The sequence below is a fragment of the Mercenaria mercenaria genome, unplaced genomic scaffold (genome assembly GCF_021730395.1).
Source record: "Mercenaria mercenaria strain notata unplaced genomic scaffold, MADL_Memer_1 contig_1976, whole genome shotgun sequence".
In the NCBI taxonomy this organism is placed as follows: domain Eukaryota; kingdom Metazoa; phylum Mollusca; class Bivalvia; order Venerida; family Veneridae; genus Mercenaria; species Mercenaria mercenaria.
The window spans coordinates 39260-50465 of NW_026460000.1; the positions used below are offsets into that span (position 1 = coordinate 39260).

Below are 11206 nucleotides of genomic sequence, written 5' to 3' on the forward strand. Positions count from 1 at the left end.
TATTATGTATACCTACTTAAAATGAGATAAGATACATTGCAACGAAATTACAAGTCCCGCAACAGTCAGAAGGTAATGTACTTAAATATGGATAAAAGAGTTACATGAAGGAACAGAAAGAATCAAACATGATATTTAAACAGTTAAAACATTGAATTAAATGATGTACAATGCAATAAAACATTTCATATTTACAGTTTACTCAGACGAGCATATAACTTTACCTAAATGAAATATCATTGTAAAAAGGCTTAAGCATGTATTGCCATTGTAGATGAGATTCGTTCCTGTTATACCCCTTGGTCAGTAACTCGTGTAGAGGAAACATGGGTTTTAAATGTCTCTCTATATCGTTTCTCATTTAGTAAATATTCAACTAATTAGAGATTGAATTTACACAATTTGGAAAATTACGTATTCTCCGTATTCTCAGATTTTCGCAGAAAGTCTTTGAGCTATTTTAAGTTCGATTACAAGGAAATTGTGTTTTTGTATACTCTAAAAAAGGTAACTCAATGTCAAGGTTTAGGGTAGAATCTTTTATCTAGATTCATTTACAATTGAAGGTGTTGCTTGATTATACATCTAGCATTATATTTCGTTTTGAGAAAGCCGTATCTAAGTAAATGATAATAAAGTTGTGACCATTTAGAAATCGAGTTCATTTTGCTTTACGTAAAACCAGTGCTAGATAGCGCGAGAGGTGTTGCGTATTTCAATACTTGGACAAACTCTGTCAAACAGGGTGCTTTCATTTTGCTTGGTTAAATTCTACGTTTCTTAAGAATGTCTTTAAAGATATACATTTTTATTGATTTTAAATACCAGTTGTCATCTGTTTTCATTCTGCTGACCTGGCAACATTCGTTTTGACCTGAATAACATCTTTTTTTGAAATAATGGACAAATATGAAACAAATAATTATAACATAATTATGGCTGTGTTACTACCTAATTGATTATTACCTGTTTCTGACTGTGCTAGTCGATTCATTAGAAATGATTTACCAGTTCTGTATAACCCTACTATTGCTACAATTACAAGACGTTCCTTTATTTTTGAAACTTCATCCAGTACATCTTTTTCCACTTCTAGGACTCCGCACTTTAATGAATTTATCAAACAACGTGGTTGTTGGAATATCTGTCTGTTTAAATGATCCATGCTGAAAGTAAATAATTGCTTATTGGCTAAATATAACTTATTCAGATGTACTTGGATCTGAAGTCGTGCTATTAATATACTCATTCTGACGGCCCTCCAAATAGCCAATCAGAGACTTCCTTTCAACATTTTGAAAATGAAAGTAGAAAAAATCTATATTTAGCCTGGGGTTTTCATGTTTATTATGATGACTACATCATGACTGCGCCTTCGTGTTTTGAGAGGTATCATATGTCACGGTATGGACTTGGTCACGCAAGGGGAAAATAATTTTTATGTGTCAGGCAGCCGTATAGCTCAGTCGGTAGAGCACTCGTTCTTTAAGCGAGGGGTCCCGGGTTCGAGCCCCGGACTGACTGCACATTTTTCTTACCCTGTGACATTCGACGTTTGATGGTTCAGCCAGATGCTTGTTGAAACGAGACGTCTGATTGGTTCAAATAAAAATAGATTTGCGAAAATAAAAATAACAATATCAGAAATCCAAATATACAAAAAGAACTTTAGTCAGATTGGGTTGATTGAGACTGCCCTTTCGGCAATATACATCTTGCAATCCTTGCAATATGTAACCTAACATCATCTTACCCTTAATTGCCTGAATGAAATTATAATGATGCTTAAAATCATCTACAAGAATTATTTTGCTTTCTGAATGGATGGAAAATATGCGAAAATAAGCCAAAGAGTCAACAGGTAAATGTCAGCTGGACATAAGCTGATGGAGAAAATGTTCGATTGAACAGAGGTGGTGAAAATTATAACCGCTGAACGTAACTATTATTTGCATATAATATTGGCAATATTAATCATGTTGGCTTTCGAATGTTACTTTATAGGCATATGTACAAGAGAGGTACCAACAATGGTGTATGAGAATGCATAGCAAACACGTCGTGTTTTAGTTACAAAAGACGGGTATTAGGTCCGGTAAATTACGGCGAGACAGTTTCAAGGTGATATTCATATACGGTGACTACACCTCTTCGTATTTTGTTGTTTTCTGCAGATTTGCAAGGTTACAAGTTTTTTTATGATTTAATACTGCCAATGATTTAATTTGTTTTTACTTTTGAATAAATTTAGCAACAAATGAACGTTCTTTTAAAGTTTCGAAAAATGAAGATGTACGTTATGAAAAATTATAAAAAGCTTAATTTTCATTTAGACGCTTATATTCCTTATCTGTATCTAATATCGACCGAACACGATGTATTTCTGTGTTGGGAAGGCCTGAATATTACCTTGAACGATTAACACGTTCACAAATACGATATTTATCCATCTATGCAAAGGGATATATCCAGTATCATCATATGCTAACAGCTGAATATAAAACCGATATTTCATGAGGAAATACGGAACTATCTAGTGTACTAGTTAACGTTTTGCGCAGTGATTCAGAATAAAGGTATCTTATTTCCGATTCAAATCAATTACCAAAGACATATTTATGCAGCGACTTTTATAAACGAGTTTTGTTTCAGGTATTATTAGTTACACTGCTTGTTGGTGACAGGATACGGGATATACGCTGTCGAGGAAACCCATATGGACTTTCGAGACAGCGTATATCCCGTATCCTGTCACCAACAAGCAGTGTAACGATTTTATCTTGCCGACTACCTTTTACGTATACATCCTCGCTGTACTGATTGACACAATTTTTATATTAATAAAGCTACTTACAGTTACAGTGCAGACTGAAATCCTGAAATGCTTTGATTCTAGTTGATTAACACCAGCCATAAAATGCAAAATGAATTGTATTTTGACAGAATCACAAAACACAGAAGCTCATTTATACAGGTTATGAACTGGTCTTGAAAAACTTTTATGTTCCATCCTTTCGAAAAATCATCAGATTACATGATGTCAGAAATGTCTTAAAACTTCGGCTTTAGTCCCGTTTCCTGTTAATTCCTTTATCTTGCAGGTAGGTTAAATGACCCTACAACAAACTGTTGTCTTACAAATGTGTTAATTCCTTTGCTTTTCGATGATTTAACTGTTTAACTAAAACAACATTTCAACCTGTCAATCGCGGCCGTGCCATACAGAATTACTGTTCTTCTATATAATTTCCACTAACTTCACAAACCTAAATTAGATAGGAAAAATGAGAGCGGCAAGAAAACACTAAATTTTTTTATCTCGGAAATGATATCTATAGCTTGGGCTTATAATCTGACTTGTTTTAATTACCCTAGCGATGCGGCAGCCATTTTGTTTTTAATCCAAATTCATATCTGTAATGTACTAGCAGGATATGGAATATATCCTGTCTCCACGTGACGTCTGTTGACCAATAAAAATGCAAGAATCTTGTAGGAGGCGAGATAAACGAGACGGTTATGCATGTATTTGCGATTATTTCAACAATTTTCTTTATAACAGAACCGCAAAAGAAAACCATCATCGCTTACCAGAGGTTATACCATTTTGCCCTAGTTGTTCGTTACGGGATTTTGACAAACCTGTGATGGATGAGAATAAAGGAAACGGATATTGACTCATCCATAGCGTTTGTCAAGGGGTAGCTTTCTGCAATAGAGTCAAGAAATACTGCATCTGGAAAGCAGTGTTATTGAATTCAGGTCGTAGAGGAAATATTGTTGTGATATATTTTCCGAATCAAGCGATGTCGTGTATACATTTAACCCTGACGTTTGCTTGTCGAGGATGTGTTATACGGATTGCAACTGAATTTTGGATAAAACTTCACTGAGATAATCATAAATTTTCTTTTTATCATGATCAATTGGCTAAACATGACTGACGGAAAAGTTTCTATCTGACCAACGGGAAGTTTCCACTCTGACAAAACTTTGTCTAGACTTTCAATTAATAAGAATGAACTTGTATGAAAATGCATGTTTATTACCATTACATGACTTCGGGAAAAGTTAGGTTATATAACCGAAATACTGTTGAAAAAGGGCAAGCAGTAACAAGATAATATTTCGAAATTTACCACCTACAGACAGGCCAAAGTAGTGTCATATTTTGCTGGAGCCCTTAAACGTATTTAACAATTGGCAAGGAGCATGGGGATTTATTTGAACAAACACTCAAAAACCATAACGGTGAGGTACAAATGATTTTAGAAACAAACAATATGATACTTGAGTACAGGTGTACACGAAGTTAGATTATATTTTATTTACTTTGGTAAAGATTTATTAGGTAAGCTGTAATAAAAAGAGAATGTTTATGGCACATATTACATTGCAAAATTGAATTGATATATGGTATGATTACTATACGATCGTATGAATGTACTAGAAACGAATTTATAGTATTCTTAAGAAGTCTCAAATGGTTCAAAGGTATATTAGACTCAAATGGTTTAACTATATATTTACAACTTGAGATACTTTTATATTTGATTTCGAATTATTTAAGTATATCAATAAAATGAAACTGTCGTGCATGTCATTGGTGGCTATCACGGGCGGATCCAGGATATTTTTCTTTGGGGATGGGGGTAAGGGTTTTTGGGACGGAGTTTCTAGTGGGTTAAAAACAGCTTTTTAATTTGTCTGTCGTCCAGTTCCTCCAATTTAGCAAATAGAAATATTATTTATATAAAGACCTGCGAGCAAAGCGAGGCAAAAAAACAAAATATAAAATGACTAAATTTCAAGCTATGATAAATGTATGCTAGCCGGAATGTAAAATCTGACTTGTCAAAAAACAAGTACATTTGTATGTTAAAGTTTGACTAGATGGTGGCTGAATTTGAATGATAGATATGTTGCTCGCGCCACTATGAAAGAACGACATTTCTTTATTTTTATTTTGTGTTGTATTAATTCTCGTTCAACAATACAACGACAATTTACTGTTTTTTTCTTCATTGTTTCGTCCTGTTGCCCTCATCAAAACGACTGAACGAGAAATAAAGTCCGAAAGAACGACAAACGATATTTTTACACACGCCGAAAACGGCGCCCTAAATCTTGTTTTATCGTTCCGTCGTTGTGGTGGCGGCGACAGAACGAGACAGCAAAACAAAAACCCAACAAAACACCGTTCTTTCGCAGCAGTCAAAGCAATATTTTCTTAGTTTGTCGTTTGGCTACTGTTGCCCCAACAGAACGCTATGATAGAAACTTCAATCATTAGGTGTCAGTTTCAAACTTTAAGAAAAATCATGTCTGATATATTTGCATTTAAAACATGTGTTTCATGCAAAAGTTTTCAAAGCATTTATCAGATTATCTAAAATATAACATGTTTCCCAGTCCGATTAATATTGTCCAACTTTTAATCGACGAAGCGCAATATTCAACGAGTTATAGACATCCAAATATGAAAACAAGTGTGGCGGCATTGCACAGTTCAAAATTATTTGTGTGGCGAGACAGAGCAGTTCCATGTCTTTAGTGATTTTAGTTTAATTAAGTTGTTTAAATAGTGATACTGAGCTCGTAACTCTAAAAAAATGTTATGGTTTTAATCTGACAACAGCATTTTACGCAAGCTTTTATTAACAAGCAGATGTAAGTCAATTCATAATAAATCACACAACCACTTTAATTATTATATTATTTGTGATATTTCTTTCAGGAACAATATGCATATAACCTGTGTTACGTGCATAGGCAATTAATTCAGCACCTCTGTCAGAGCCATAGGGTTGACAGGTTAAAGTACAAGCAACTTGAGCTTATCTGTCGCACAGGAAAAACGGGATCTATAACAAAGTATTTGAATATATTAAACCTGTGTCACATATATTATCTTTCTTGAGAAAGTCATTTTACATATTACGCGTTACTTACGTAACCACCGCATACGTTTTTGTGCTGGTTCCTTTTATACTTATTATTATACTTTAATTAATTTTAATTATTACGTGTATATGTTACATATCATTTATTGAACATTTAATAAATTTACGTTTTGCAGTAATGGACGCACCAAAATGAAAGCAATAGCTTAATCAATAAGGAAGTGAGTAAAAATAGAAATATTTGACAGATGATTGGATGTTTAGACTAACTTAACTATAATAAGAATCCTTATATAAATAGCCAGGCCATAGTTCGAACAAAGGCCACTCACTTAGATCAATAGGGAGAGCTATACATCATGAGTATTCGAGTTCAAGTCCCCGGACGAAACTTACGTTCTCTTTGACTATTAAAATAGAAGATAATGTGTCTAAAACCATTCGTCCTCCAACTCTGATTCATGGGGAGAAGTTGACAGGTTTTTTTGCGGAGAACAGGGTAGTTTCGGTACAAAACACAAGAACACCACGAGTTAAGCTCGCCGTTATATAACTGAAGTACTATCAAGAAACGACGCTAAACCATGAACCAACAAATAAACAAGCAGTGTTCCGTATTTAACAAAACTTGAAAATCTGTTTCTGATCTCATGCAGTAAACTATTTATGGATTGGTTGCATTCAGACCTCGGGCAAATAGTAATGATTATTAAATAACAAACTCAAGTTATTCAGTAAATGTTTGCTACTGATCGACATTACATGAAAGTCCAAAAATGTGTTCTTTTTTCAAGTTTATATTTAAAAATATACTTGTAAAACAGTAACAGCTATGGACTGGCGATGCATATAATTAATAAACGCGTATTTTACACCAGTGTATGCATAAGAAATGCATCATGTTATCTCCGCTGTACCAAACATTATAAATAATAAATCCTTAAACAGATACAATTGCATTACCGTGGCTATTACAATGAGTAACGAGCTTGATATCACTATTTAGACCATTTATAAAACTAATATAACAAAAGACACTGAACTGCTCTGTCTCGCCACACAAATAATTTTGAACTGTGCAATACTGCCACACTTTTTTTCGACCATGTCATGTTTTAATGTCTATAACTCGTTGAATATTGCATTTTACCGGTTAAAAGCTGGACAATATTATTTTAAAGGTTGGCGTTAATACTATAGTCGTTAGTTGAAAAGTGAATTAAATATATCGCAATAAGCTTTCGTTTTTGCATTTTTTCAACAAAATTACACTTTTAAATCGCCATAATTTACTCAATATACATTACTTTTAAACGGGAAACACATGACTTGTTCTTCGTTCATGCTACATTTTTGGGAAATAAATATCTTTAACATATTTTGCACCAACCGATTCTTGGATCGCAAATATAGATGCCGGCAAAAATATCGCAGAACTGTTTTGTCCGCCACAAGCTATTTGCTCGCAACCGGTTAACGGGTGTGCATTAGTTTCTGGATAATGATTTATATCAAATCTATGACTGTTCATTCTTTGTGACATTGCTGATGCGTTTGTCCAACATACTGCTTCAAACATTTTTTGCAAGTTATTAAGTAAATAACAAGTAGAACTGACAGATCATGTCTTACATTATAACAAAATGAATTAGTGGTACTAGAGAATGAATTATCTTCATTAATATTTAAACAGTGTGTGCAGCGACGTCTATAACATTTACTTACACTGCCATTTATGTATTTCTTGCTCAGCTTAGAATGAATTAAAACATCTTGAATATTCTTGGGTCTTTTGTAAGCAACAATAGGTTTATAGTCATATAATTGTCTAACACTCTCTTGTTGGGAATACTTAAGAAGATTCCAGTATTGGTTTATTATTTTACCTATATTAGGCAAATATGGATTGTAGATACATACAAAAGAAATGACTTTATCCGTATTTTTGTTATTGCACGAATTAAGAGCATCTTGCATTGTTAGAGAAGAGTCTTTCCTTAGTGCCTTATTTATAACACATGCAGGGTAGTTACGCGCTTGAAACTATTCTCTGAGTTTGACCATTTCCTTGTAGATTTTGTAGTCTTGCGCCAGGTGTAGGCTGCAATTTTTTCTGCTCTGCAAAATTGGATTATTTTGCAAAAACCAGTGATTCTAGAGACTGGATTTTCGGCTCAGTTTTTAATAAACTGGTGACCAACATACTGCAGAATTTATTTTGTGGAATTATCATTGGATTTAAGAATAACTTTGATGTAAAACAATCGTAATTTGACAAAAATTAGAGTAACGTTTCAATAATTTCAGTCAGTTTTGGTGAACAACATCTCACTCGAAATTATGGCTAATCCGTGTACAGGTAGACAATACAGTAGAGACCAATTACTGGATTATAAAGATGTGCCTAGGAGGTATACAATACCGAATAAAGAAACATTAGCTATGTTGAAAAAGTATAATCTTTTGAAATACAGAGGTAAACAAGCTGGTCAACCGAGGATAAAATCTAAGACTGATATTCACTTGACAAATTCGACCAAACTTAAACTAGATCATACATTTATATCAAATGCACACAGAAAGAAACAACAGGAACGTTCAAATTTGATCCAAATTAAACTAGATCATTCATTTTTATTGAATGCCCAAAGAAAGAAACAACTGACACTTTCAACTGTGAACATAAGGTCTGTGCGAGGAAAGTCTGCTGACCTTCTCCAGCACATATTAGAGGAGGGTATAGACCTCTGTGTGATCACTGAAACTTGGCTACAGCCGGATGGTGATGACGTTGTCAGGGGGGAATTGTCTCAAGATGGTTACTGCTTTGATGATGTCCCGAGACCTGACCGTAAAGGTGGAGGACGTGCCCTGTTATACAGAAACAATCTCAAAGTGTCAAGATGCCCAGCAGAAACCTTTCAGTCCTTTGAATATGCTGAATGGAAGGTACGTAGTCAATCATTCATCCTCTACATCTTTCGTATATATAGACCGCCATATTCGGAGAGACACCAAGAAACTCAGGGTATGTTTACGACAAAATTCACTGAGTTTCTTGAACAAATAACGACAAGATCCGAGTCTCTGGTGCTGTTAGATGACTTTAACATCCACATGGATAATAAGTCAGACTGCTACACAAAACAATTTCAGCAGTGTTTGAGATCTTTTGGACTGGTTCAACATGCTCCTACTCATTCTGGTGGTCATATTCTTGACCTGATGATCACAAAGCTAGAAGACAAACGTGTGAATGTTTCAGAACCTTTGCCAGACTATTACATCTCTGACCACTGCTTTGTTAGTTGTAACATTGAACAGTGTCGCCTTCCCTTGATCAGGAAAGAAATCAAATCTCGCAATTGGAAATCTGTATCCAGTGACATATAACAATCAGAATTCGGTCAATTAAATAACATTGTAGTGAACTCGTCCAATGTCAATGATCTTGTGTCTGAGTTCACTAGAATCACGTCCGACATTGTTCAGAAACATGCCCCTCTAAAGGAAAGAACTATTCTCTGTAGACCGACAGTTCCTTGGTACTCTGGATACCTAAAACAGCTGAAACAATACAAACTATCAATAGAAAAAATCTTTATGAATGACAAATCTGACCTTTCAAAGAAAGTGTATAGTGGTGTAAGAAATGTATATAGTGCTGAACTTTCTAGGGCCAAGGATGAGTACTACCAGAACAAGATTGGAGAAGCAGAAGGAAACATCAAAAAGCTATATGCTGTAACATCCTATTTACTGGGAAGGTCGAAGGTCAATCCGCTCCCATTACACACAAGTGCAGTATCTTTGGCAAATGACTTTCTACGATACTTTGCTGATAAAATAATCAAGTTGAGAAATGATCTTGACAACATATCAACTGAAACACCCAATGGTAATTCTTCCTACTCAAATCCACATGAGATTATGAATACATTTACTGCGTTCAAACCACTTTCCGAAAACGGTATTTTGAAACTTGTATATGCATCTAAATCTACAACTTGTGAACTTGATGTGATACCAACTAAGAAATTAAAGGAGCATTTTTCACAACTTGCTCCCGTTGTGACAGAAATTGTAAATCGCGGCGGCCTCAGCTATCTGGTGTGTTCCCTGAGGAATGGAAAAGTGCTGTGATAAAACCTTTGTTGAAGAAGAAAGGTCTCCCACCTGAACTGCAAAACTATCGCTCAGTGTCAGATTTAACATTCCTCTCCAAAATTCTTGAAAAAGCTGCACTAAATCAATTCAACAAGCATATTGAATCTCCTCCCAGCTTACCAAAGTGCCTATAGAAAAATATCATGGGGCTGAAACAGCAATGGTCAAAATGTATAATGATCTTTTGGAAACCATAGATGAAAATCAAATAACAATCGTGGTCATGATCGACTTGAGTGCAGCGTTCAATACCATCGATATCCCGATACTGATTCAAATCCTTCAAGATGACTTTGGTATACATAACACTCCTTGAAATGGAGAGAATCTTATCTCACGAACAGAACAATGCAAGTTTTAGTCGAACAGTCAGCATCTGACACGGAGCCACTGAGGTTTGGTGTCCCGCCGGTTTCTTGTGCCGGACCAGTGATCTTTACCCTGTATATATCGGGTCTCAACCGAGTGGTACAGAAATATCCAGCTGATCTCTATGGATACGCGGACGACCACAAGATTGCGTTAAAAATTCAAGCGGGAAATTCTCAAAATGAGACAACTGTTCTTCAACAGCTCGACAGTTGTCTCAATGAAATCATAAAATGGATGACAACCTTCAAACTGAAAATGAATCAGTCTAAAACTGAAATTATTATGTATGGAACAAGACAACAGTTAGCATAATTGAACATAACTGGTTGTATTTTAAAAGAGGATTTTATATCGAGATTCCTCTTTTTCAGCCAAAACCTTAAAAAAAAGCGCGCTTTTTTTCCAAATTCTGTTTGTCTTTCTTCGTAAATTTTTTAGCGAAGAAAAAATCAACACGCTTTTCTTCACACATTTAACCTCATCACCTAAAAATTTACGTGCTTTTTCCCAATTTACAACATACTTTCTTCGTAAATTTTTCAACGGAAGTAAAAATCAACACATAAAATGACATGTCATGATACATTTATTTCATATATATATAATACATATAATACATAATAAAAATGTTATTTGGAAATTTTCAAATATAATAAATTTCGTAAATTTACGAACAACCGTTTAATGGCATTTCATAAGAAACAAAAACATACTTAAGTTTTAGCGCTAAGATATTATTAATTAAGACAAGTTCGTAAATTTAC

The 11206-nt window shown here is 34.5% G+C and overlaps 1 non-coding gene across 1 annotated transcript; it reads left to right on the forward strand.

Moving 5' to 3' along the window:
* The first annotated feature begins 1449 nt into the window (after positions 1-1449).
* Positions 1450-1526, forward strand: Trnak-uuu (transfer RNA lysine (anticodon UUU)). Its single transcript has one exon. It is a non-coding gene; the product is annotated as a tRNA-Lys (tRNA).
* Positions 1527-11206: the final 9680 nt, after the last annotated feature.